The sequence below is a fragment of the Lissotriton helveticus genome, chromosome 5_1 (genome assembly GCF_964261635.1).
Source record: "Lissotriton helveticus chromosome 5_1, aLisHel1.1, whole genome shotgun sequence".
NCBI classification, from domain to species: domain Eukaryota; kingdom Metazoa; phylum Chordata; class Amphibia; order Caudata; family Salamandridae; genus Lissotriton; species Lissotriton helveticus.
This window is the reverse complement of record NC_136065.1, coordinates 140,196,670-140,222,015: the sequence shown is the minus strand read 5'-3', so window position 1 is coordinate 140,222,015 and position 25,346 is coordinate 140,196,670. Positions and strand designations below refer to the sequence as shown.

Genomic DNA, 25,346 nt, shown 5'->3' with positions numbered 1-25,346 from the left:
CCAGGGATCACACTCGGCAACTCTGGGCATTAGCTTGCCTCATCTCCACAACGGCCCCCCCACATACACCGGGGATGCCTGGTTTCACCTTGGAGATACCCAGCAGGGATCATCTCACTGGGAAAGCCAGGACGGGTTCCCCAGTGGTCTACAGCGCTGGGACGCCCCATTGCTGGGGTAGCCATGCGCTTTACAAGACAACATAACATAATATAACATAAAATAACGGTGTAATGTCTTTTTTCCCTGATTGCTACAGCCGGGAAAATCCTGGATGTGAGGAACAGGAAAAAGAAGGATGACACCCCCACCCTGGGAGAAAACTCCTAGGGGCAGATTTACAAGCCCCTTGCGCCTCTTTTACACCGCAGTTGCGTCACTTTTGTGACGCAGCGGTGGCGCAAAAGATGCGGCATGCTGCCGGGTATTTACAACGTGACACATTTGGGAGATGCATCATGTTTTTAAAGCCCTGCGCCAGAAGGAGGCGTTCCTGCGCAGAGGGGGGGCGTTCCGGCGCAGGAACGCCTCCTAAAAGTGGCTGAGTGAAAGCTACAAGATTTCACTCAGTCACTTTTGGGGCCATGCTGCTTCAAAACCCTGCGCCTGCGTAAGGATTGACGCAACATTGGAAGAATAGGCCCCCTCAGAGCATTGCTGGAGCTGCGTCGCGCTTGCTGCCACGCATCTGTGCCGTTTTTGCCCCTTGGTGCGCTGCATTGTAAATGTGGCACATTCATGGTGGCGGATGCATGGCGCACAATAGCTGGAGCATCCCTGCTGATACGCAGGGATGCGCCAGTTGTTGTAAATCCACCACCTAGGGTGTTCGAGCAATAGTGACCCCCCCACCCCCCTCCCCAGCGCCTTGAGACCCTTACGGGTGATTGCCGCGCTATACAAATTCTGTGATTGATTGATAGAGATCATTCATTTTTTTGTTATTATATAATAAACTCCCACTATGAGTTTGTTTCAATAAAAGTAAAACATTGTGTACATTGAAATAGTGGTTCATTTTGATGTACAGAGATGACCGCAGGGCCGGCAGTCCTCTCAAAATTTGACTGACTGTGGATGGACAGAAAGCAGAACAATGTCATACATTCACCCCAGTACAGCGATCTGGGCCTTAATCCATTGTTTCTTTGCTCACCATGCCATTTCAGTTTGGACCCAACCATATGCAAATCAGTCTTGACCCTATTCCCAATGGGAACAGTCAAGCCGGAACTTCCAGGCCAGGACCTCCCAGTGGCATGGAGAGCACGGAACCCACGTCTGGGCATACCCGTCCCACTCGGGGTGACAAATGCAAAACAAGCATTGGAAATGCAATAGGTCTCGCATTAGAAAAGTTGGAGCTATTCGTCTTGTAAATGACACATATTTTATTTATGTGTTGGTTTTTAAAATAGCTAAATTGATAGCTTTGTCATTTACAATGCCAATAGTTATAACTTTTGCAAATGTGACACCTATAGCATTTGTAATGCAATATGTTTTATTTACGTGACTTACATATTACAAATAACAATGGCCTTTATTTTTTTTATAATTAATACTTAAATAAAAAGTTATTGTAATTTATAATGGCAATAGCTTAAACTTTTGTAAATAACTTTTGTGAAGATTATGTTCAGTGTATTTTATTGTGACGAAAATCCAAGAACAGAAGTGAAATATTAACATCTTTTTGTGACATTTGTAATGAACCTTGAAACATTGAGAGAACATATTTGAACCAGTTGTTGTTGAATGGTTGCACAGACTGATGCTCTGGTGGCGCTGAGTGATGTTGTGGTGGCGACAAGTGATGCTCTGACGTTCAGTGATGCTGTGGTAGTGCATAGTGATGTTGTGGTGCCCCTGAGTGATGCTGTGGTGGTGCTGAGTGATGCTGTGGTGGTGCTGAGTGATGCTGTGGTCATGCGATAGACAGATAGATAGAGTGAGTGTGATAGATAGAGTGAGGGTGATTGATAGAGAGAGGGAGAGCGATAGATAGAGGGAGGGCGAAAGATAGAGGGAGGGCGATAGATAGAGTAAGGGCGATAGATAGATAGATAGAGTGAGGGTGATAGATAAATAGATAGATAGATAGATTGAGCAAGGGCGATAGAGGTGTAGAGAGAGGTAGAGAGAGGGGTATGTAGAGAGAGAGGTGTATGTAGAGAGAGAGGTGTAGAGAGAGAGGGGTGTAGAGAGGGGTGTAGAGAGAGGGGTGTAAGAGGGGTGTAGAGAGAGGGGTGTAAGAGGGGTGTAGAGAGAGGGGTGTAGAGAGAGGGGTGTAGAGAGAGGGGTGTAGAGAAGGGTGTAGAGAGAGAGGTGTAGAGAGAGAGGGGTGTAGAGAGGGGTGTAGAGAGAGGGGTGTAAGAGGGGTGTAGAGAGAGGGGTGTAAGAGGGGTGTAGAGAGAGGGGTGTAGAGAGAGGGGTGTAGAGAGGGGTGTAGAGAAGGGTGTAGAGAGAGGGGTGTAGTGAGAGAGGGGTGTAGTGAGAGAGGGGTATAGAGAGAGAGGGGTGTAGAGAGAGGGTTGTAGAGAGAGAGAGGGGGGTGTGGAGAGGGGGGGTGTAGAGAGAGAGAGAGAGAGGGGTGTAGAGTGAGAGGGATGTAGAGAGAGGGTTGTAGAGAGAGAGAGGGTTGTAGAGAGAGAGAGGGGGTGTAGAGAGAGAGAGGGGTGTAGAGTGAGAGAGGGGTGTAGAGTGAAAGAGGGGTAGAGTGAGAGGGGTGTAGAGAGAGAGAGAGGGGTGTAGAGAGAGAGAGGGATGTAGAGAGAGAGAGGGGTGTAGAGATAGGGATGTATAGAGAGGGGTGTAGAGAGAGAGAGGGGTGTAGAGAGAGTGGGGGGTGTAGCGAGAGAGAGGGGTGCAGAGAGAGAGAGGGGTGTAGAGAGAGTGGGGTGTAGAGAGAGGGGGTGCAGAGAGAGAGAGGGGTGTAGAGAGAGTGGAGGTGTAGCGAGAGAGGGGGGTGCAGAGAGTGAGAGGGGTGTAGAGAGAGTGGGGGTGTAGCGAGAGAGGGGGTGTAGCGAGAGAGGGGGGTGTAGAGAGAGAGGGGTGTAGAGAGAGAGAGGGGTGTAGAGATAGGGGTGTAGAGAGAGGGGTGCAGAGAGAGAGAGAGGGGTGTAGAGAGAGTGGGGGGTGTAGCGAGAGAGAGGGGTGCAGAGAGAGAGAGGGGTGTAGAGAGAGTGGGGGTGTAGAGAGAGGGGGTGCAGAGAGAGAGAGGGGTGTAGAGAGAGTGGAGGTGTAGCGAGAGAGGGGGGTGCAGAGAGTGAGAGGGGTGTAGAGAGAGTGGGGGTGTAGCGAGAGAGGGGGTGTAGCGAGAGAGGGGGGTGTAGAGAGAGAGAGGGGTGTAGAGAGAGAGAGGGGTGTAGAGATAGGGGTGTAGAGAGAGGGGTGCAGAGAGAGAGAGGGGTGTAGAGAGAGTGGGGGTGTAGCGAGAGAGGGGGGTGTAGCAAGAGTGGGGGCTGTATCGAGAGAGAGGGGTGTAGAGAGAGTGGGGTTGTAGCGAGAGAGAGGGGTGTAGAGAGAGGGGTGTAGAGAGAGTGGGGGTGTAGCGAGAGAGAGGGGTGTAGAGAGAGGGGTGTAGAGAGAGTGGGGGTGTAGCGAGAGAGAGGGGTGTAGAGAGAGGGGTGTAGAGAGGGGTTGGCGCCACATCCTCTCCTTGAGTTGAGAGATTTTGAATTCTGAGACTTTTGAGCATCCACACAGCAGCCCGGCAGGCCCACTGTTCGGAAAAGGGCATTACCCAAACTCAGACCCTTGTTCTCCTAAGAGAATAGACCCAATGTGGTGCAGAATTCTTCTTCTGTCTTTATTAATTAGGGGTTGGAGGTAAAGCAGACTGCACGAGGTAAACAGTGAAGCTTTTACCACCATGGAAGCCCGTCCCCTCCCTCTTGTTCCGGCCTATAGACATTTGGGGTGCCTGGAGTGCTTTTATTTTGTTGTTAACACTCACCTGACAGGCCCTCCTGCAAAGCCCACAAATCTGTCAAGACAGTCAAGTGGGAGCCCTTCTCTGAGCTGCGCCCCGGATACAGGCCAGAGCCTAGCAATTAGAATCATACCACGGGTACTTTCCCATTTGTGGGTGAAATAGCATAAATCATGGGTCATAATTCGCCTCGTGGTAATCTAATTACCGCCGTGGGTATTACCGCTGCCAGCCGGGCGTTCTCATGAGGCCTTTCAAAGTAAAAAGCAAAAACTCCGGGAGTGTCGTACTGGGCACAAAGAAAAATGCTATTGATGCTGACTGACCAAAGTTTACTGTTCAAACCCAAATCCTATAACTCATTTTATTGGAACCGGTTTAACATGGAAAAATGTATACACGTAGCATACAAACGTATGGAAAAGAAAAACTAGGGCTGAGTGTACATGCACGGAAATCAAACGTACTTCCACCACAATTACATAGGCTTTTACATTTCCAGTCCTTAAGAACTGAGATGCACGGGCGGCTGCAAAGAGGAGCCGGGTCCGACAAGGCACTGCATGAGGTAAACAAACTAAGAGTGACTGATGCCCATAAACACAGTCCCGCCCGCCTTTAGCAGGAGGAGGCATGCCAAGGTTACATAACGGATGATGGCTTTTCACCGTACACGTGGCCGGAAGCCCTGAACGTCCCGAGGGCTATGACTCGAATGTGTTTGTCAGCTGCTCTGTGTGCAAAGCAGGGGCGCTCCGGTAACAGAGATGTCAGGCTACGGGCGACAGCCATCTTACAATCAGGGCAATGCATGTATGAATGAATGTCTTTTATATAGCGCACGGATGCTCCGAGTGTCCCGGCGCTCGGCATAGAGGTTCAGGTGAGGGGCAGAGTCCCCAAATGTGTCCCAGAGTCCGCAAAGCTTAAAAAATGCGTCTTCTGGGCCTTATGAAGAGAGTTTCCTGGGGAATGAACTACAGCACGCAATGAACACGGGTAGAAAGCAGACGGATCTACTGCGTGTGTGCTAAAGAATTCTTTGTGTGGTACAGGTCGGTGTTTTCTTCCAATGTTGCCGTGGATACGCGGTTTTATTTTGGGCTCAGTGATTTCCGTTTTCATTGTTGCATGTTAAACCAGAGGGATGGTTAAGAGGAATGGAGAATAAAGCATTGAGAGGCGAGACCTAAAGAACAATTGATGGACAGAATGCAGAACAATGCCATATCTTCAACCCAGTAGAGAGATCTGGGCCTAAATCCATCGTTTTTTTGTTCACCATGCCATTCCAGTTTGGACCCAGCCATATTCAAATCAGTCTGGACCCTGCGCCCAATGGGAACAGTCCAGCCCGAACTGCCAGGCCAGGTCCTCCACCACCCTAACCAGACAGAGTAATGTCCATCAAATTCTAAATCAAGCCCTTTGAAGACGGATTACTTAAACACTTCTGGTTTGGTTTACAACAAGTACTCTACAGCAGTGGTTTTTATCCTTTTGACTTCTGTGGACCCCCAATAAATTCTTACTGGGACCCCCATTGAATAATTTTTGGAATCCGGGGAATCCCACTGAGTGACTACTGGAATCCAGGGACCCCCAGCCTAAGCATTTTTAATGATTTGAACCACAAAACACACAACAAATACAGAAACAGGCATTCATCAAACAGATACACAAATGATGAAACATTTAATTCAATTCGGAAACAAATATTAAGAAAATCCAAATTTTGATAGGAAGTTTGTAACTTTTTCAAATTAAATTGAGACCACTCATTGTCCATACTATATTTTGTTTTATGCACTTGCAATGCTCCCACAAATCAATATGAGGATACTAATTACATTTTTGAGCCTCCAATGTCCCCAGCCCGGGAGCACGCAAATGAACACTGCACACGCAGAGCTCCATAACAGACGTCTTTATTCCTCAGCATACAACCACCCACTGCACACATTGCACCATAACTTTTATAACCACACCCCAACACCACCCAGCAGATTATGTATTTCCTGTTTAGAGTCCTCACAGAACCACAAGGGGCCAAGAGTGCTTAATATCACAATACTGAACTGGGTATCAGGCAATTATTTTATTTTATAAACTGCTGAACTTTGCAAAGAAAAAACATTAATCCAATAGCCCACGCACGCATAGCATTTTTCATACAAAGAATCGTTCGGTTCCCTGTTTTGGCCCAGAAAGGGAGGAGCTAAGGTTGCCTTGCTTCCTTAAATCACATTTTTTGTATTTCTTTTGCCTTTTTTTTGTATTCCTAATGCCTGCCAGCACACAGTTTTTTTCAGTGACTATCAAGGGATTTAGTACCTATTTTTTTTATTTTATTTTATTTTCTTTTTTCATTGAATTCCACGTTTCCACGTTCTTTTTATTATTTTTCTGTGAATTTCAAGGGACGTGCCATAACTTTGCTTTCGTAGAGCGGTTGTGCCATCTGCTGCTTAGAGTTATTATTGCAAGTTGCTAATTATTAATTTAATTAGCAGTTAAGGGCATAATTTCTCCCTGAGCTTAAAATATCCAGACCAAATGTCGCCATATATATTCGAATAGCACAAGATTAAGATGTACACGATCTTCCTTCCAAGTTCAGTTTTGAGATCGTTTTGCAGGTGTTGCTGTAGCCAGTGTCAAAAGGCACTGTTGGAAGTTTGGTTTGCAGAGGACACTTTTGGGACGTTCTTTACTTTCTCTCCCATCTCAATAACTTGCCTGTCCTTGGGTGAATGCTCACAAAACTTGTCAACCCCCACAGGGGCTAATTAGGCGTTTTGCAAAGTTGTGTGCCGTTTTATACATAGCCCCAAATGACATCACTATATTTTCACTGAAAACAATCACATTTAAAAACTGAATTATGGTTTTGGCTCAAATGTGGCAAAGCACAGAAATGCACCGGTTATAGTTGGCTTTGTATGTGACTATCTCATAACTCTCGGCCAAGTCCTGTACGCTACCTACCATGGTCGCCAAATACCAATGCGCACAAATTTCTGCAGTGCAGGGGGTGCTGGCAGCAGGGCATGGCTACAGGCCATGCGCTGAACCCAGCTCACTGTGGGTGGCAAGCCGCCACTGCACACAGCTTTTGCCCATGCATAGGGTGGTTGGCAGCAGAGCCTGGCCACACAGGCCATGCCTGTGTGCCTAGCCCACCGTGGGTGGCCAGCCTACACTGCACACAGCCTTTGACCGTGCATAAATTGATTGGCTGCTGAGCCTGGCCTGTTGACAGGCCCTGCTCCCAATTGTCCACTGGTGGCCAAACCCTGTTGCGCCCTGTCTTTGTGTGCATGTTGTAGTTTATAAAAATGATGTTTCTCCTTTAGTACTAGTATTTGATTAGTTTCATTACCGAATAATTTCTCTTTGCTGCAATGAAAATGGCGGTCCCTGAATTGCGAATCGTACTAAGGGGTCGATTATGATGGCGGACGAACCTGTGTCCGTCCGCCACCCCCGAGGTGGAGGGACCGTCCGCAGGGGCAGCCGCCACCCTGGCGGTCACATCCCGTATATTTAACATTGCGGCGGGTGCTGCTTTAAGCAGCACCCGCCGCAAAGTTAAAAATGCATGCTGTGCATTTGCATGCACAAAGCGGCAGGCACCCTTCGGTGCCTGCCGCATTGTGCATGCCCCCCATGTGCACCCCCCACCACCCCCTTCACCCTCGGGGCCCGCAACGGGCCCCCAATGCAAGGACCGTATGCCTTTTCGTGGCGGCATCCTAATATGGCTGGTGGTGTCTGATAGACACCGCCACCATATTAGAGCTTTTCCGCCGCGGTCGCAAGACAACCGCGGCGGAAAAGCGGCGGATGGTCCGCCACGGTCCCCCCTGCCATTGTAATATGGCAGGGGGGAAATAGGTGGCGGACGGGCAAGGATGGCGGACGGATCGCCACCGCATGCATGGCGGTGGCGATCCGTCCGCCATCCTAATTGACCCCTTAAATTGCACACGTTTGGAGCATCAAACTCTTTTTATTGGGAGGGGACTTTTTCCTCACCTCTGGGTGCCACTGGAATGGTACTAGACTAGGGTTGGGTAACTCTCATGGTGCCCAGCCAGGCTGTGAAATTTGTTTTTACAAAGCAAAACTTGTATCTTAACGTTTTATGAAGTACATTTCTTCACTTTTAATTTCCTCCCATCTAAACAAATGGCTTTATTTTCTGTAATAAATATGGCACCGTGTCTGCAGGCTACAGAGGATCCAGATACCTGGTGTTTGTAAATGTGACATTTGGAAATTGGAGAAATGTAAATGAGATTTATGAAATCCATATAAACATAAAGTTAATTCTTCAGTGTAATTTTCTCCCATTTCAAAGTGTCACCTGTACACAGAGCCGGCATCTTGCTCCCAGTGGTTGGTAGACCTGTGCCATTCTTATAGAATTCAAAATTGAATGGTGCACTGGGCAAAGGTTCGCTTCACAGAAGTCAATCAGACAATCTTAGTGGTAGTAGTAGTAAAAGTTTATTTGTTGATTAATTAAAATCATTACAAACAAAAAAACAATACATATCCATAACAAAATCAAATTACAAATAAAGAAATACAATGTAGTTTTAACAACCTCGGAAAGATCCACATATCATACGATGATCAATGATGATTTTAACAGTTTGATAATAACCTTTAGCAGCAAAAGAATAAAGTGCATTGTGCTTACAGAATCAGAACTAAAGTGCCTAATGCTAGCAGCAAATATTGGGCATACAACATCACAACTAAAGTGTCTTATGCTAGCAGCAAATATTATGATTTCAACATTTTGCCAATAACAATTAACAGCCACAGACAAAGTGCATTGTGCATTTGCTACCAAGTAGTTTTGTCACCAAAAATTACCAATAGGATCCTTAAATTAGTAATACTACACGGGATATTATACATCAACCGTCATTACAGTGCCATTGGCTTATTACTAGGGGTAATTTTCATTTAAATTAATAAAAATGGGATGTACTATACCTAAAATGCAATGCCTTATGCTAGCAGCAAATATTGGCAATTTGAACATATTGCCAGTATCAATTAGCAGCCAAAACAAAGTGCATTGTGCATTCAGTACAAATAAAATTCTAACAGTCAAAATTACAAATAAACTCCTCAAGTTAATAATACTACACGGAATACTATGCAACCACAAAAAATTAAGTCTTGGATGTTTTCATTTATCTATACTCGGAAGGTTAAGAATGTTAGGAATATTGGACAGATGTATTTGAAGCAGTATGCTGTTTACAAAAGGTCCAGCGAATTGGTTAGAGGTGGGATTCATAAGGGCTCTGAAGTGCTCTGTTTACTGCTGTTTGTGTTGATTATTTTTGCATTATGGGTCTGAAAATTATTTCCTTTAATGTAAATGGTTTAAATAACAGAAAAAAATCTGAGCAATAGAATTATGGGCCAAATCCGAACAACCAGACGTGATCCTGTTACAAGAGACCCATATCCAAATGTCAAAAATTGACGAATTCTCCATGTTTAAAGCTTGGTCTTCTTATCGAGTATTCTCTTCATTTTCGGAGTCACAGAGGGGGGTCGCGCTCTTTTTTAGTAAAAAGCTACAGGCCCAGATTGTTCACACGGAGCAAGGGGGATTAGGCCGCTGGTGCTGGGCTACATGCGTGATTCCGAAAAGAGTAAGCCCCGTCACTTTGGTTAGCTTTTATGCCCCAATAGAGGATAGACCAGAGATCTATGAGGAGCTGTTTCAATCTCTTTTGATGGTCAAAGGCGATATTATTATAGGTGGGGATTTCAATATTACTATGAATGTAAAGTTGGACTCAACTAGCGATTCAAAGAAACAATCTAAACCTAAATCTCTCAGATCTCTTAATAATAATATGTCTTTATTTAATTTGTGTGACCCCTGGCGTATTCAAAATCCTTCCAAAAAATAATACACCTGTTGGTCCGGCAGGTTTAAATCCTCCTCCCGAATCGATTTTTTTCTCATCTCACGCCAATTTAAATTTTCTAATCAGATGATGCTCCATAATGGGTTCTCGGATCATGCGATGATAATTATTGAACTAGCATTGGTAGATAAGGTTAGTTAATAAAAAACATCTGAGTGATGATATATGGGTGGCAGGTCTTAAAATTGAGATTTCGGACTTCATTACTCGTAATATCAAAACTGCCCCCCTTAACTGTGTATGGGACTCTCTCAAGGCTTATATTCGGGGGTTAGTGATTGGGAGAGATGCTGCAGATTCCTTAGCAGCCTGAAATAAGAATAAACTACTTCAGCAAAAATTTCAGGCCTTGACTGTACTTAGGCAACAAAACTCAGCCAGTATTTTTCAGGAGCAATTAAATGAGGCTCAAAGAGAGCTTTGTCAACACCTTTATACCCAGAGCGAAGATATTTTCCTTAAGAGCTCGCAAAAAATTTATGAGGAAAGTAACTTTACCGGTAAACTCCTGGCGTGGCAGGCCAGAGAGCAAGCCTCTTCTAATCTTATCCATTCTTTAAAGTCCCCAGATACTCTAATAGATACATCTGTCTCAGCAGAAATTGGAGAGATAATGGTTGCTCATTATAAGAGGATCTACAACACTCAATCTATTATAGATCGACAAAAGCTATTAAATTATTTGGAAAAAAACACCCTTCCTGTTCTTTCCCCTACAGAACAACTCACAATGGTTAATCCATTTACCAGGGAGGAAGTAGAGAGAGTAGTGCAAGACCTTCCAATAGGTAAGGCTTGTGGCCCTGATGGGTTCCCAACAGAGTTTTTAAAGATTTTTTTTAGCTCTTTTTCTGAACTTTTTGTGCAGTTATTAAACTTTATGTTGAACGGCGGTTCAGTCCCTGATTCTTTCCGGGAAGGAACCGTAGTTAGTTTCCTAAAAAAAGGCAAATATAGACCTATTACGTTATTGAACACGGACTATAAAATTATTACTAAATTACTATCTATTCGCTTTAATTCTTTTTCTTCAGATTTGATTCACGCAGATCAAAATGGCTTCATTGCCGGTCGACAACTGATGTCCAATACCCACTTTTTAACTACTGAGGCTTTAGATTTTTTTGAATCACGAGGGGTTCCAGCTTTAATTTTATTATTTGATGCCGAAAAAGCTTTTGATTTGGTGGTTTGGGAAACACTTTTTATTATTTTAGATCATTTTGGGATCCCAGCGGCTATCATAAATCTGATCCAGAGTCTTTATTTAAGGGCCCAAGCCAATATCATTATTAATGCAGAGTCTGTGGGCTTAGTGTCGGTTAAACGCGGTACTAGACAAGGCTGTCCTCTCTCTCCCGTTTTATTTGCATTTTTTATTGAACCCTTAGCAACTGCAATTAGGAAGTCTGCTTTTATACTCCCCCCCCCCCCCATTACTTTGATGCCTAAAATTAAATTATATGCAGACAATATAATTTTGCTAATTAAGCCTGAAATGGAATGGCAAACATATGCTCTGCAAATATTTGAAGAGTTTGAGGCTCTTGATGGCTATCGGATCAATAAAAAGAAAACCGAAATTCTGGTTTGTAGTGGTATCGATCCTGAACTTCATCCTGATTTAAGATCCTGCATTAATAATAAACCGAAAAGATATATATATATATTTTTTCTTCTTCTGTCTCAGATCTATATAGACTGAATTTTGTGCCCCTTCTTCCAATAGTATGCTCATTGTTGGATAGATGGAACCCTCTACCATTATCTATTCTTGGCCGCGTAGCCCCAATCAAAATGTCGGTTCTCCCTTTATTTAACTTTCTATTTTCAACCATTTCTTGTTTTTTACCTGGATTGTTTTTTGCTAAAGCAGAATCTTTGTTTTCATCTTTTATTTGGGCCAAAAAGACACCACGAATAGCCTTAAATACATTATATGAGGATAAGGAGAAAGGAGGGCTTGCTCTTCCTAATCTTAAAGATTATTACAATGCATACTTAGCCCAATTCCTAGCTAGATTCAAAGACAGTAACCAGAAACTTTTTATAAATTTCTTTTTTGATTTAATTAGTCGAGAGACCCAGATTCCCTCTCCTCTTCAAATATTCAAATCACCCAAATTGGTTCGCTATAAGGTCTTGCATTGGTTTTTTAAGCGACGCGATGCTTAAAAGATATTCCCTCCCCTTTCTTAATTTAGCTTCTTCCTTAAATAGTGCTTTTTCTTTTTTAGGGGTTGACATTAGTCTTGAAATATTAGAAAATTGGCATAGGATAGGGTTTACTAAGTTAAGAGACTATATGAAAGATGGGGCTTGGATTACCCTGTCTGACATAACATCTCGGGCTCAAGGAAATTTTTTATTGCTGGGATCGTATAATTTGATCTACAGTGTGCTGCGTCAATTGGACCCTATATTCCTTTCTCCTGCTACTCAGTTATTCAGTGAATTGTTTTTGCAGGTACAAGAGAAGAAACCAGGGGAGTGGAAACGCTGTTTAACTTTGAACAGGGCCCCGGACTTATGTCTTAAAGCAATTAACAAATGGCATGCTATGCAACAATAGTAATTAAAGTGCAATGGACATGTTGCTAGTAATAAACTCCCGGAGAATTAAAGTGACTTGTGCAAGGCTTAAAATACAATTCACAATTATAGGGTAATTTTCAATACTAAATGAATATAAAACACTTTAAAATAGCCCCCAAACTCCCTAAAAACATTTAAGACCATTTTTTCTCTAAATACTTTTCACAATGGGAATTCATTTGCCTATAATGTCTGCTTTACGGAATTTCTTTTCAGCAATAAAGATAAACTGAACAAATTGATGGATACATTGGATGTTAACCCCTATTAGACAGACAATAATTGCATTCCTACATGTTCTAACTCCCAATTTGTTAAAAATAGGCTTTAAGATAGTCTTCCGCGCCTCTGGCAAGATTGGGCATAGGGTTACAATGTGCAGTAGGGTTTCATCACACAGCCCACAGAGCCTACAAATACTCGATGGCCATTTGTTCTCCCATTTTGGAATCCCGTCTTTAGTTGGATATCTCCCAAACCTTAGTAACATAAATGTATTCTTAATCAAGGGTCTTAAATGATATAACAAATAAGGTTGGAGCAATTTGCCAAAGGAGTTGGCTATTGACCATAAGTAATTTTTTCCCCTTAATTCCTCTTTATCCGTTATAGTAGACAGTAAAGCAGCCGTTTGATTAATAATTTTCTTATATACTATTTTACTCATCACTTCATCCCCTAATTTTGGACATTCAAAATTACATAAACACTCATTTAAGTAAGTCTGCTAACTCCTCGAGTATTCACCTTTCGAAATCTCAAGCCAGCACAACTTTGGTAATGAGCCCTCTTCTGCTCGAGATAATGACAGTAAGGACTTTAAAAATGTAGATTGACGGGCCAATAACTGATTCTTTAAGCCAAATTCAAGTCTTATATTGGCACGACTAATATATCTGGGAATCCTAAAAACAGATTTATATGTCCTTAATTCTATATCATCGAACAGTTTCTTGTCTTTGCCCCGAAAGATAATAGAACCGTAGTCCAAAGATGGGATTAATTTTACTTTCATCACCCTCATTAGATAATCATAATTAGGGCATGATAGCTTACCCCTCAATTTTCTAAAGGCAAATGCGAGCGAGGTGCCCCTAGCTTCAAGGTTATTAAGATGCTGCCTAAATGTCAAACCATCATCAAATGTAATTCCCAAATATTTATATGATTTAACATTTTCGATAACCAAACCATTAACATTCCATTCTTTTGCTCTTAGTTTGCCTTTTCCCTCTGTCATTATTTTTGATTTTTTTATGTTAATTGTTAAACCATTTTGTATAACGTACGTGTTAAAAGAATCTATTAATCTTTTTAACCCTATAACCGTTTGGCTCTATAAAATGGTATCATCTGCGTATTGCAAATATTTGATCTCTTTACCAAACACAAAAGGGGAATGCGCATTAACATTATTAAAATGGGCTGGGAGATCATACATAAAAAGATTAAAAAGGCAAGGAGCCAAAACACAACCTTGTTTCAAGCCGAACAGCTTGTTAACCGAATGTGGAGGGTGCACAGAAAGTGGTCAAACCATTTTCCAAACATGGTTTGGGAAATTACTTTACTCAATACATTTTCCTAGAAAATGGCAAAAAAATATATTTGCTTGCATGCACCTGGCTGGTTTTGTAATATTTTCAGAGCTCTGGCAACATTCCTTTCCCTCTCACTCATTAAAGAGCCACAAACCTCCATCCTTCCTAATATTTTCTTTGAGTCCTTCCGTTTCAAATACCTCTGTACCTTACCTTTCTGGTTGAACCTCTCCTTTAGGTTCCAGTTTTTTCTCACTGATTTTACAATTTTTGTTTTTACAGCCTTGCAATATATCTCAGCCCTTGTCATCAGCCTTATTCACCTATCTCCTATTTACTCTGCATATTCTATTGTTCTTCCTTGTGACTGGTAAGATAGATTTGTGCATTATACACCATTAGTAGTGATCTTGTGTGACCGGAGTGTGACAGTTTCAGACAGTGACTGGATCAACTTAGTGTTCCATTCTATATGAAAAATTAAATTGTGAATTCCAGCTGTTGTATACTGTGAAACAAGAATCGGGAATATTTAATGTAATAATGATTTATTGTATTGAAAAAGTAAAGCTTTCTTCAAAATTGAAAGTAACAGACATAAGCACACTATAAATACATATAATTGATAAAAAGCGCAGGCATTCTTAAAACAAGTGAAATCATGATTGTGAGATCTTGATGGCGACAGTGAGCTCAATCGAAAAATATTGTCAGTTTGCCATTAAATCAGCAATTATTTGATCAGAAGAAATACATAATGACTTGGGTAATAGTTTTGATGTTAGTTTAAGTTTTTTTTTTACACTTTTAGGTATTTTCTCCTTAAAACTAAAAGCAACAGACATAGCATTAACCCCTTCGACGCTGATGACGAGCTGGGCTCGTCATGAGGTAGCCTCCTCGCACGCTCATGACGAGCCCAGCTCGTCATGAAACATGGGAATCAACAAATCTCAGCACAGGAGGGGAATACCATCAGCATTGATGTGGTTAAATGCTCGATCGTATCAGCCTTGTATCCACACCGTTTAGAATAACTCAATGCTAAACATTGAGGATTCCAAGTGCTCTCAAAATATTGGAATATAAACTGAATATCAGGTAGTTTCTTTCACGGGGGCGTGGCTACGCACGCAACGGGAATGGCCGCCACGGAGTGAAGCTCCGCGCCGAACTTGCCTTCCCGGGGCATTTATCCGTTACATCGCCGCCCGCAGACGGCGGAAATCACAGGCGCTGCCGCCGGACATCGTTGACGACCTCCTGGTCGACTTTGAGGAAAATAGGCGCACCCAAGGCGCACCGGAGGTATCGCGGTGCCACTGCCGCCCTCATCGCTCCCGATCTCGGGGAGCGCGCAGGACAGTCCGAGGCTTCGCTCGGGGCTGCAGGCCCGACGCTCGGCCCTGCATGCGCTGAGGCCTCGTGAAGCTGGGGGAGTCGAGCTACGGCACCGGGCCTGGCCCAATCAGAGGCTCTGCTGGAGGAGTACTACCTGCCCGGATGCCACACCAGTGGTGCAGCCACTCGAGGCCAAGAGGAACCACCCCGGCCGACGCAGCTAAGCGGCGGTAAGAGCGGACCAGCCCACCGGCCATAGGAACACACCCCAGCCCAGACACCCTGCTCCTCTGCTCTGGTGGGAAGGCCGCTGCGACAAGGCAGGGCGACCACGGAAGACCCACGAAACACGCTACTTCGACGGCGCCGGCCTACCCAGCTACGCGTTACATAGAACGCACCCACGTGTCGGCCAGAGCCGGTGGGGCCGTGCAAACACCCCCGGTCCAAGTCTTGGAGCACCTACAACGCCACACACGCCTTGGGGGTGCAGCGACGATCTCCGTGGCCCACCGCAGTGTTTAACCCTCTGTAGCACGACACACGCCCGGCCTACACCACGCACCAGCCCAATCACACCAACCCGCCTAGCGCAGGACGCCATAGCCCACTGCCAGAGGGCGTGCCCACCCAGGGGCCACAAACACTATCCAGTACTCGCCTACCCAGCGGTTGGATCACCGACTAGACGGACCGGTCCTCTGAGGGTGACGCAAGCTACTGGGCCAGGCCCGAAGAGGTGACACAGATGTCTAACGGGCCCAAAACGAGGACTGGTACCGGCAACGCTAGCCAAAAGGCCAAGATGGATAAAACCGGAAAAAACACCGACTCGGACCAGACGGCGGCCAAACTGGACACCATGCTGGCGGCGATGGAAAGGCTTGAGGAATCACTGAACCTAACCCGCACCTCCTTGGCCACCAAAATGGACAGTGTGGTCATCGATCTCACGCACCTGAGGGCAGATCACAAAAAACTGGCGGAACGCACCACCACCCTAGAAGACACGCTACAGACACTTCAGCCCCAAACCGACCAGTCACATAAACACATCCAGGACTTGTTGAACAGAGTGGAGTTCTTGGAGGACAGGGCTGAAGACGCGGAAGGTAGGACCCGCAGGAACAACGTACGCCTGGTCGGGGTTCTGGAGAAATGGGAAGGGAGATCCCCAGAAGAACACATGGAGCGATGGCTGCAAGGTATCCTACCGGAAGGATCACTCTCCCCGCACTTCGTGATCGAACGAGCTCACAGAGTCCCCACTAAACCTCTGGCGACGGGCTCCAACCCAAGACCCATGCTGCTCCGCATAATGAACTATCGGGACAGGGACACCATCCTACGAGAAACCCGCAAGCTCCAAGAGGTCCGGATAGAGAACGCGTCAGTGATGTTTTTCCCAGACTACACTGTGCCGGTCCAGCGGCAAAGACATGACTTTCTGGCGGTGAAAAAGCGACTAAGGCAGATGGGCCTTCAATACTCACTGCTGTTTCCCGCAAAGCTGAGGGTCGTGGCGGGAGAACGGACTCATTTCTTCACGGACCCCACGGAGGTGGAAACTTGGCTGGACAGCGGTGTAGATACAGAACCCACAACGACAGCGGGTCCTGCGCCCCGTCGACAACCCGGCAATCACAGGCGAAGACGACGACCTCGCTGGAATTCTCAGCCTGGTGCACGCGCAGTAACTCGACCTTCTCCTCCAGCAGATGCCAGACGGCAGGAGAAACGTGATGCCCTCCGCCTGGTGATGGAGCTTAGCGGTTCCCCTGCACAGAGCGAGGTGGCGGGCGGCAGCGCGCGGGACCTTCAGAGTGACGATGAAGCCATCTATGGAGAGACAGACTCCCCGACCTCGGAAGATCGACCTGATGTCACTCCTCAAACGGCAGATTATATCAGCTGACCAAGCGACGGACGCAACACCCCACGGAAATGCTTGCGAGTGACCACCACAATGGACCTACGGCAACACAGCTACAACGAGCCCTGATCATGACGACGGACTAACCCCCTCATCCTCCATGCTATGCGCGTGGGGCACACACGCCAAATAACCCACCGATGAACATGACTTCGGACACTGGCGGTGGTGACCCACACTCGACGGAACGCAGCTGCAGAGACGCTTTGCCTTGTCTGGTGGCGGTTCGATTGGAACACGTAATGTATGGAGTCTTATGCATGTACATGATGGGTTCATTCTCTACAAGGGCGGCATAGACTGATACGTCCTCCCCGGGGAAGGCAATATGCCTTCGCTTAACAATCATATTGACTTAGACCATCTGATCTCGTGCATATAGCACACCCACCCCCTTAGACTTGAATATTGTTGCTCTCCTAGAGATATGGACGGGAGCACGTTTTGCATCCGACCTTTTGGTATTTTGAAGGTTCATATTGTTCAATGGTTTACTGTTCCAATAGCCATGTTTTTTTTCCCTCCTATGGTCACAATGCAATGGTGCGCCACATCGGGCATTTATGGGGTGGCAGGGGCCATCTATGAGACGGCGAGTAACTGTGCGGGGGGGGGTGGGGGTATTGACGGATGGGGGTTTCGTTGAGTCACTATAATGCTGCCCATTAAGATATGCACGTGGAATGTGAGGGGTATACACACGCCATCCCAACGCTACCAAATCTATTCATACCTCAAACGCCATCATGTGCAAATTGCCCTCCTACAAGAAACACACCTTAACGACACTGAAATTGCCACGCTTCGTCGTAGATGGCGCGGACAACTTTATGCTACAGGATTCTCATCATACGCTCGGGGGACACTGGTCTGGGTCAGGCCGGGCATTCCCTGGACCACACAGGACGTGCACATAGACCCCGAGGGCAGATACGTGGCAATCCACGGTAGATTAGATGGCAACCCACTGGTAATAACATCAATATATGCGCCTAACACGGGGCTGGCAGACTTTCTCACCCGCTTGTCCCACACACTGGCCCCCTGGCATGATATCCCATGGGTAATTGGTGGGGACTACAATAGTTCACTAGATATGGCACTAGACCGCTCTCATCCTGCATTACCCAATTCACAAGCTCAGACCACTACGAAAGCACTACAGGCGTGGTCCACGCAATGGGGCCTACAAGATGCGTGGCGCACTCGCAACCCACACTCCAGGGTCTACTCGTATTACTCAGGAGCACACGCTCTGCATGTACGCCTTGATCGATACATGGTCTCTAGCGAACTCTTGCCTAATGTCACAGACACCTGTTACATGGGACGCACACACTCCGACCACAACCCACACCTCCTAGACCTGATGTGGGACCGACCTCGACCACCAATACCCACTTGGAGGTTACAACCCGACCTCTTACTGGACGCCGCATTTAGGGGCTCCATTAGCGCGCAGACGGCACAATATTTTGAAGACAACTCAGGCTCGGCATCGACACCACAGATTGAATGGGATGCGTTCAAAGTGGTCCTCAGGGGACAATGTCTAGGTACCCAAGCCCACTCCCGGCGACAATTAGAAACAGATCTCCGGCGCATAGAATCTGACCTGCTGCGACTGGAACAGACAGCAGCCACAGACCCAAACACTGACTTACTACAAGCACGGGCAGAGCATGACAAACTGATTGACAGACTGAAAAACATCAACTACAGGGCCCACTCAGCCCGCTCCCATCACACCGGCGATAAACCCGGCAAGTTGCTAGTGTGGCTGATACAACGCGAAAACCGCGTAACACCAGTGACAGCGGTACAATCGCTGGCAGGCCCGATAGTGTACACACAGGCGCAGATTCACGAGGCCTTTGTGACTCATTACAGTGCGCTATACAAATCCCGTCTACTGACTACATCACCCGTCATAACTGCGTACCTAGAGGATATCGTACTACCTACCCTGACGGATGATCAACGAGTGGTCCTTGGGTCACCGTTGATAGCTGAGGAACTTCATGAGGCCATCTTTGCCCTCTCGAATGGCAAGGCACCGGGCCCTGATGGCCCACCAGCGGAATATTATAAAGCATGCTCTGACATCCTAATTCCAGAGCTCCTAAGGGTATATGCGGCGGCGCCAGAAGACTTGGCCTTACCCCTGACAATGAATGAGGCAACATTAGTGTCCCTTTTAAAGCCAGGTAGAGATGACACACTCCTTGGCTCATATAGACCCCTAGCACTACTAAACACTGATTATAAAATACTAGCTTCGACTCTCGCCCGGCGACTGGCAGGCCTGGTGCCTGGCTTGATACACACTGACCAGAACGGCTTTGTGCCCTCCAGATGCACCTCCCACAACATACGCAGGATATTCCGGGTACAAACGTATGCAACACAAGACTGGCCCAGGTCGGGCTGCCTCGTCCTAGACCTAGAGAAGGCGTTCGATTCGCTTGAATGGCCCTATTTACTGGCAGTGCTGCGCAGATTCGACCTCGGGGAAGATTTTATTTAACTAGTGGGATTACTATATAGACACCCGGTGGTGCGAGTCCGCACGGGCGGGCTACTATCTGATGCCGTTAGAGTACAACGCGGCACCAGACAGGGCTGCCCGCTATCCCCATTACTTTTTTCACTAGCGATTGAGCCCCTTGCTGGACTATTGCGCACTGAGGGCATACACTGGGGGATCCCGCTCGCGGATGGCATACACACGGTCTCGCTATATGCAGACGACCTCCTTTTGTACGTCAAAGACCTCACCCAAATACCGCAAGGCCTTTCGGTGATCTTTAAATCCTTCGAGACCATGTCAGGCCTCAAGGTAAACTGGGCCAAGTCGGGTGCATACTCGTTCAACCCTGACATCCCAGACCCTGGAATCACGATTAATGGGGAGCGGCTGCCGTGGCACCACACCACGTTCAAATACCTAGGAGTGTACATCTACAGGACGCCACAAGACATACTAGACGGCAACCTGACACGCGCCATCACGTCCATAAGATCCCAGATCGCCTTTTGGAAATCCCTACCACTCAATGTCCCAAGCAGAGTGACACTGACAAAAATGATAGTACTCCCCAGACTCTTATATTACTTCGCCAACATACCAGTGTACGTGCAAGCACACACCTTCAGAGAACTGGCCTCCATGATCAGAGACCTGATATGGAACACGGGCCGACCCAGAGTGGCCCTCCGAAAACTATATGCGCCAGTCGACGAGGGCGGCCTAGCGGTACCGAACCTCGAACTTTATTATCTGGCAGCCCAGCTACAATGGGTCACTGCTTGGCTTGCAGGAAACAACCTAGAAGACACTGCCACGGTCACGGATGTACTTTCCTCCACGAAAATACATACCTTGTTCCACCCCCTGACGCACCCAAGGAAAGCCACTCAGCTACACGCCGACGTGGCGGTACGGTGTTATGTCAGAAGCCTACGTCTCACGAAGCTGACCAAACCGTATGCCCCGGCACTCCCACTCTTAGGCACCCCCAAGTCCACCTCTATAGTCACAGAAACAGCGCTTGAACACTGGACACGCACTGGAGTAGACACTATGGCAGACCTATATGCCGATGGTGTCCTGATACCGTTTGTGACGCTGGCTACTGACACAGGTCTCCCACCAGGACAATTTTTACAGCACGCCTCCTTACTCTTAGCATACACGCAGCGGTGGGGTAACATCACTGAAGAACTACCGACGCACCAATTGATACAGAGCCTACACGTCATGGGAAACGGCACACACGTGGTGCACTGGCTACATCAGGCGCTATTATCACACACGCCACACTCGCTGCAATCACTACGTGATCACTGGGCAACTGACAGGGGGAGGGACTGGACGGATAAGGAGTGGAAAATGATCCTGTTGGGCCCCAGACACGTGCCACGAAACGCACGCTTTAAACAGATACAATTCTACATACTACATAGAGCGTACCTCTCACCCAGCACAATTAACCGCTACTTCCCGGGTGCTGCAGCCAGCTGCCCGAGATGTGCACTGGAAGAGGCAGACCTGCTACACATGCTCTGGCAGTGCCCACGGATTCAGACGTACTGGGGGGCGATACTAATGATACTGGACAAATGCACAGACATGACGATACCACACACATGGGAGGCATGTATACTAGGCCTATATCAGCGGACTTCCCTGAATAAAGCCCCCTCTCGCTTTTGGGACCTGGGCCTCCTCACGGCAAAAAGACTGCTCACGAAACACTGGAAGCGATCTACCCCACCATTACCAGAACACTGGCACACATCCCTGGACACCTGGGCGAAGGCGGAAAGCACCACCCTCCATAACGAGGAAACGGCAGGCCTACGACAGTTCCCAATCGCGACATTATGGGACACAATGCTCAACTCCTTTCACAGGGAATACCTTCTAACACGGACCACGACTAATATCACCCACCCAGACATTGCAGACGACACGCCCCCTGCTGATATTCCGTGCTGACGGATCAGATGACGCTCCCCCCTCCGCTTCCCACACACCAGATGCTCGCCATGCTAGACACATTGTCCCCCCCCCAAGCCATGCTCACTCCCTTAGTCACTTTTGAATGTCGCCCACGCCCCCCATATCGACACACCCACAACCAGACGCACACGGCTCACTCTAGCATCAACTGACCATACCCTGCCCTTCCCATTTTCTCCCTTATGTCCCCTGTCCCCTATCCTTCCCTCCCTCCATTAATGTTTATCTCAGAAAGTTATATCCTTGATATGCAAACATGGTTTGAAACGTTTGTGTGGGAAAAAATAGCCATGATGTATGAAGCGGAGAACTGCTGCATTGGGTGATATGCCCCGTAAACATGACAGACATCTCTGAGATGTGGTAAAGTATGTATTGTAACATTCATGTTTTAATTCTCCTGTACCTCTAATAAAGGATATTTAAACAAAACAAAAAAAAAAATCAGGTAGTTTCTTTCACGAGATTACCATAATAGTCAATTGTGTAAGCCGCATGCTTATAGGTTTGTGGGAGGAGAAGATTATTTAGTTCACTGTTATTGCTCAGGGTGGATTTTATTTGCATTTTGTGTTGCAATTGAGGAGCGTTTGTTAAAGCAGTGAACAATGGCAACTGATTCTCCATGTTAATTTTTTTGACCGTTATAAGACTGAGATCCTTTGATAATAATATGTCTAGGTTGAGTTCACTGATTATTAGCCATTTGATGGAATTTTCCTTGGCCAGACAGCAGTCGCAGGCAAAGGCTATAAGAGCTGCCACATGAAGTGTGTGAAAGAAGGGCAACAAGAGTTCTAAACATATTTTTGGATTCGATGTCACTAAACGAAAATTTAATACTGACCTTATCGCGTTCATATTGTTTTTATTCAAGACTCTAAATGAAAATGATAGATGTATACAGAAAAATAGAGATTATTTTTGTGTTAAAAACTTTTAAGGAAAGTTCAATAGCTCCCCCTCCACAGATGTTGGAGAATCTTTTCATGGTGTTAGCTTTCATTTCTTTGTTTGAGATGTGGTCTCCCCGTGCCAATTTGTTGTCCATGGTCAAGCTTCCATGGTGATATTTGGTTACTAATTCAATATAATTATCAGTAATTTCCCATTTTCATTGTTTATTAGACCTTCCAAACATCACGATGTTTTTTTTGCCTAAGTTAATTTCTAGGTTATTAACTCTATTGTATTCTTGAAGTTTTTTGTAAATGAGATAGCAAACCAGAGGGAGTTAATCATAGTCTGACAATGTCGTCTGCATAAGCTAAATATAAGTTCAGCTTCTGGTGTTTAGGAGAGCAACCTTGTTCATTGTCAAGATGTAACAATAGGTCAGATATATATATGGCAAAAACATTTTAGGCGCCAGAATGCACCCTTGTTTGAAACTGTTGAAGGTTTTGATCTTTGGTGAAAGGGTTCTTTCGGCTAGTTTTACTTAAAGCCAAGTTTCTTCATGAAGAGACTTAATAAAATACAGCAATGTGGTTTAAATCCACCACTTTTTAACTTTCAACCAGAGTTTTTTACAATTGACCGTATCGAAAGCTGATGAGTAGTTAATAAAGCATACAAAAAATGGATGATTTTTAATTAAGGTTGATTGTACTAGGAGCTTCAATGCGGCAGTATTGTCTAATGTAAAGCAGCCTGGCCGAAAGCTATTTAGATTGAAAGGTAATACGTTTGAGTTAATTGCTCAATCAGACATTTTATTCAACAGGAATTTTGTAAGTAATTTCCGATCAGCATCTAAAAGTGTGATAAGACGGTAGTTTTATGGGTCGTCTGTAGAGCCCTTTTTATATATCACATAAATAATGGACCCTCTTCAAGAGGGAGGAATTTGACTTGAGCGTAGATTCATTGACAATAGGGTTACAAGCAATTTGCTTCAAAGGCCAGGGTCTAGTTTAAAGATGTTCATAGGTACCCTATTCAGTTCTGCAACCCTAGAGATTTTCGAACTTTTAAACAATTCACAAATTTCCTTCCTCGAAATCCATAGATCATAATTTGCATAGGTCGGAGTAGTAGGATAAGAATGGCTGCGATGTTTGTGTAAAGCTTAGTAATATGAAAATACCACTTTTTGTTAGGAACATGAGAATAAAGGTGGGCTGTGGATTCTGGCACCATGGCTGCCCAGTGCCCAGAACGCTTTTATTTCTTTTGATCTTGCTGTATTATAGAGTTGAGTCCAGGCCGCTTCTTGTCACTTAGTCATTGTTTTATATTCTGCTTGTTACTCATTTTTTCTACCTTGATCTGTTTGTCCTGATCAAGAGAGGGTGGATGTTTTAAGAGTACTTTGATTTGGTACCAGTGTGTTTTTTCTCTGCAGTTAAAATGATATCTTCTGTTCAGAAGTGGAAGGGTAGTTGCATACGAGCTGGGGGATATGTAATTGTGAAGCGTGATTAGGAATTGTTCCCAATTCTTGCACCCATCAAAATCTGGATTAAGTCGCAAGCTAATGCGGTTCAGTCACAAGAGGGTAAATTCTTGGAGTTTAGGCAAAAAGATTTTTGAATTGAGTTAATTGTTCCACTTTATTACTTTTCTTTTTATCAGAGTCAAGGTGGTATTGCTCCAATGATTGTTGATTGGCCAAAGATCATATTTCCATTTTAAGGTGATTTGTTTGGGGTTATGATCGCTATTGTTCCCAGGAATAATCTGAAAATCTTTGCATAACGAGAGGTCTGGGGAATTGAATAAGAGTATAGTCAATTATGCTCATTGCATTTGTGCCCACAAATAGGTCCACCTGGAGTCTACCATTCACAGTATATCGGGTCTGATTTGGAATTTATGATTAAAGATTGGGAGTTGTCAGAAATAAGCTTGATTGAAACCATCTAGTTATTAAGCCTGTCGTGGCCTGGAATATTGAATGGTTAGAAACGGGAAGGGACGTCACTGTCGTGAGAGCGGAGGCTTCACATTCAGTCAAAGTTGGTGAGTGATCCTGGGAAGTGGTTGGGATTGCTGATCTTTGAAGTTGCAGTCAGGATGGAAACAGTCACGAATTCCAATTTGGTTTGTTGACTTGAGCAATAGCAGACTGCTGCCCTCCATAGGGGCTTCGCGGGGCTGGGTAACCACCGTGTTGTTTGGTGTTACTTTGTTGCTATTGGCATCTGGATGTACTCTGAAAGGATTTGGTATTTCATCTGATAAAGTGATTGGTTGGTTTGGAGTTTGTTATTCAAAACCCCTTACAGGCGCCGCAGCTGGCAGGGAATTAAATTAATCGAACTGAAGTCCTCCATAAAGAACCAAATAGAGTTTCCCAGCTGTGTACACCATATGAAGTATCTGAGATCACTCAGCTGTTTAAAAAAAAAAAAAAAAATTGTGTGTTAACCTACCTTGTAAAGCGCTCTGATACTCTTGGGTCCAGTAGCGCTATATAAAACCTTTTAAATAAATACATAAATAAAATAAATACTTTCAAGAACCAAATTGAGGTTCCCAACTGTTGATACTCCGAATGAAGAATGTG

The 25,346-nt window shown here is 45.5% G+C and overlaps 1 protein-coding gene across 3 annotated transcripts in view; it reads left to right on the top strand.

Annotated features, from left to right (window-relative positions):
• Positions 1 to 25,346, top strand: part of LOC144753023 (uncharacterized) — a 102,886-nt gene that overhangs the window by 15,920 nt on the left and 61,620 nt on the right. The window lies entirely within an intron of this gene.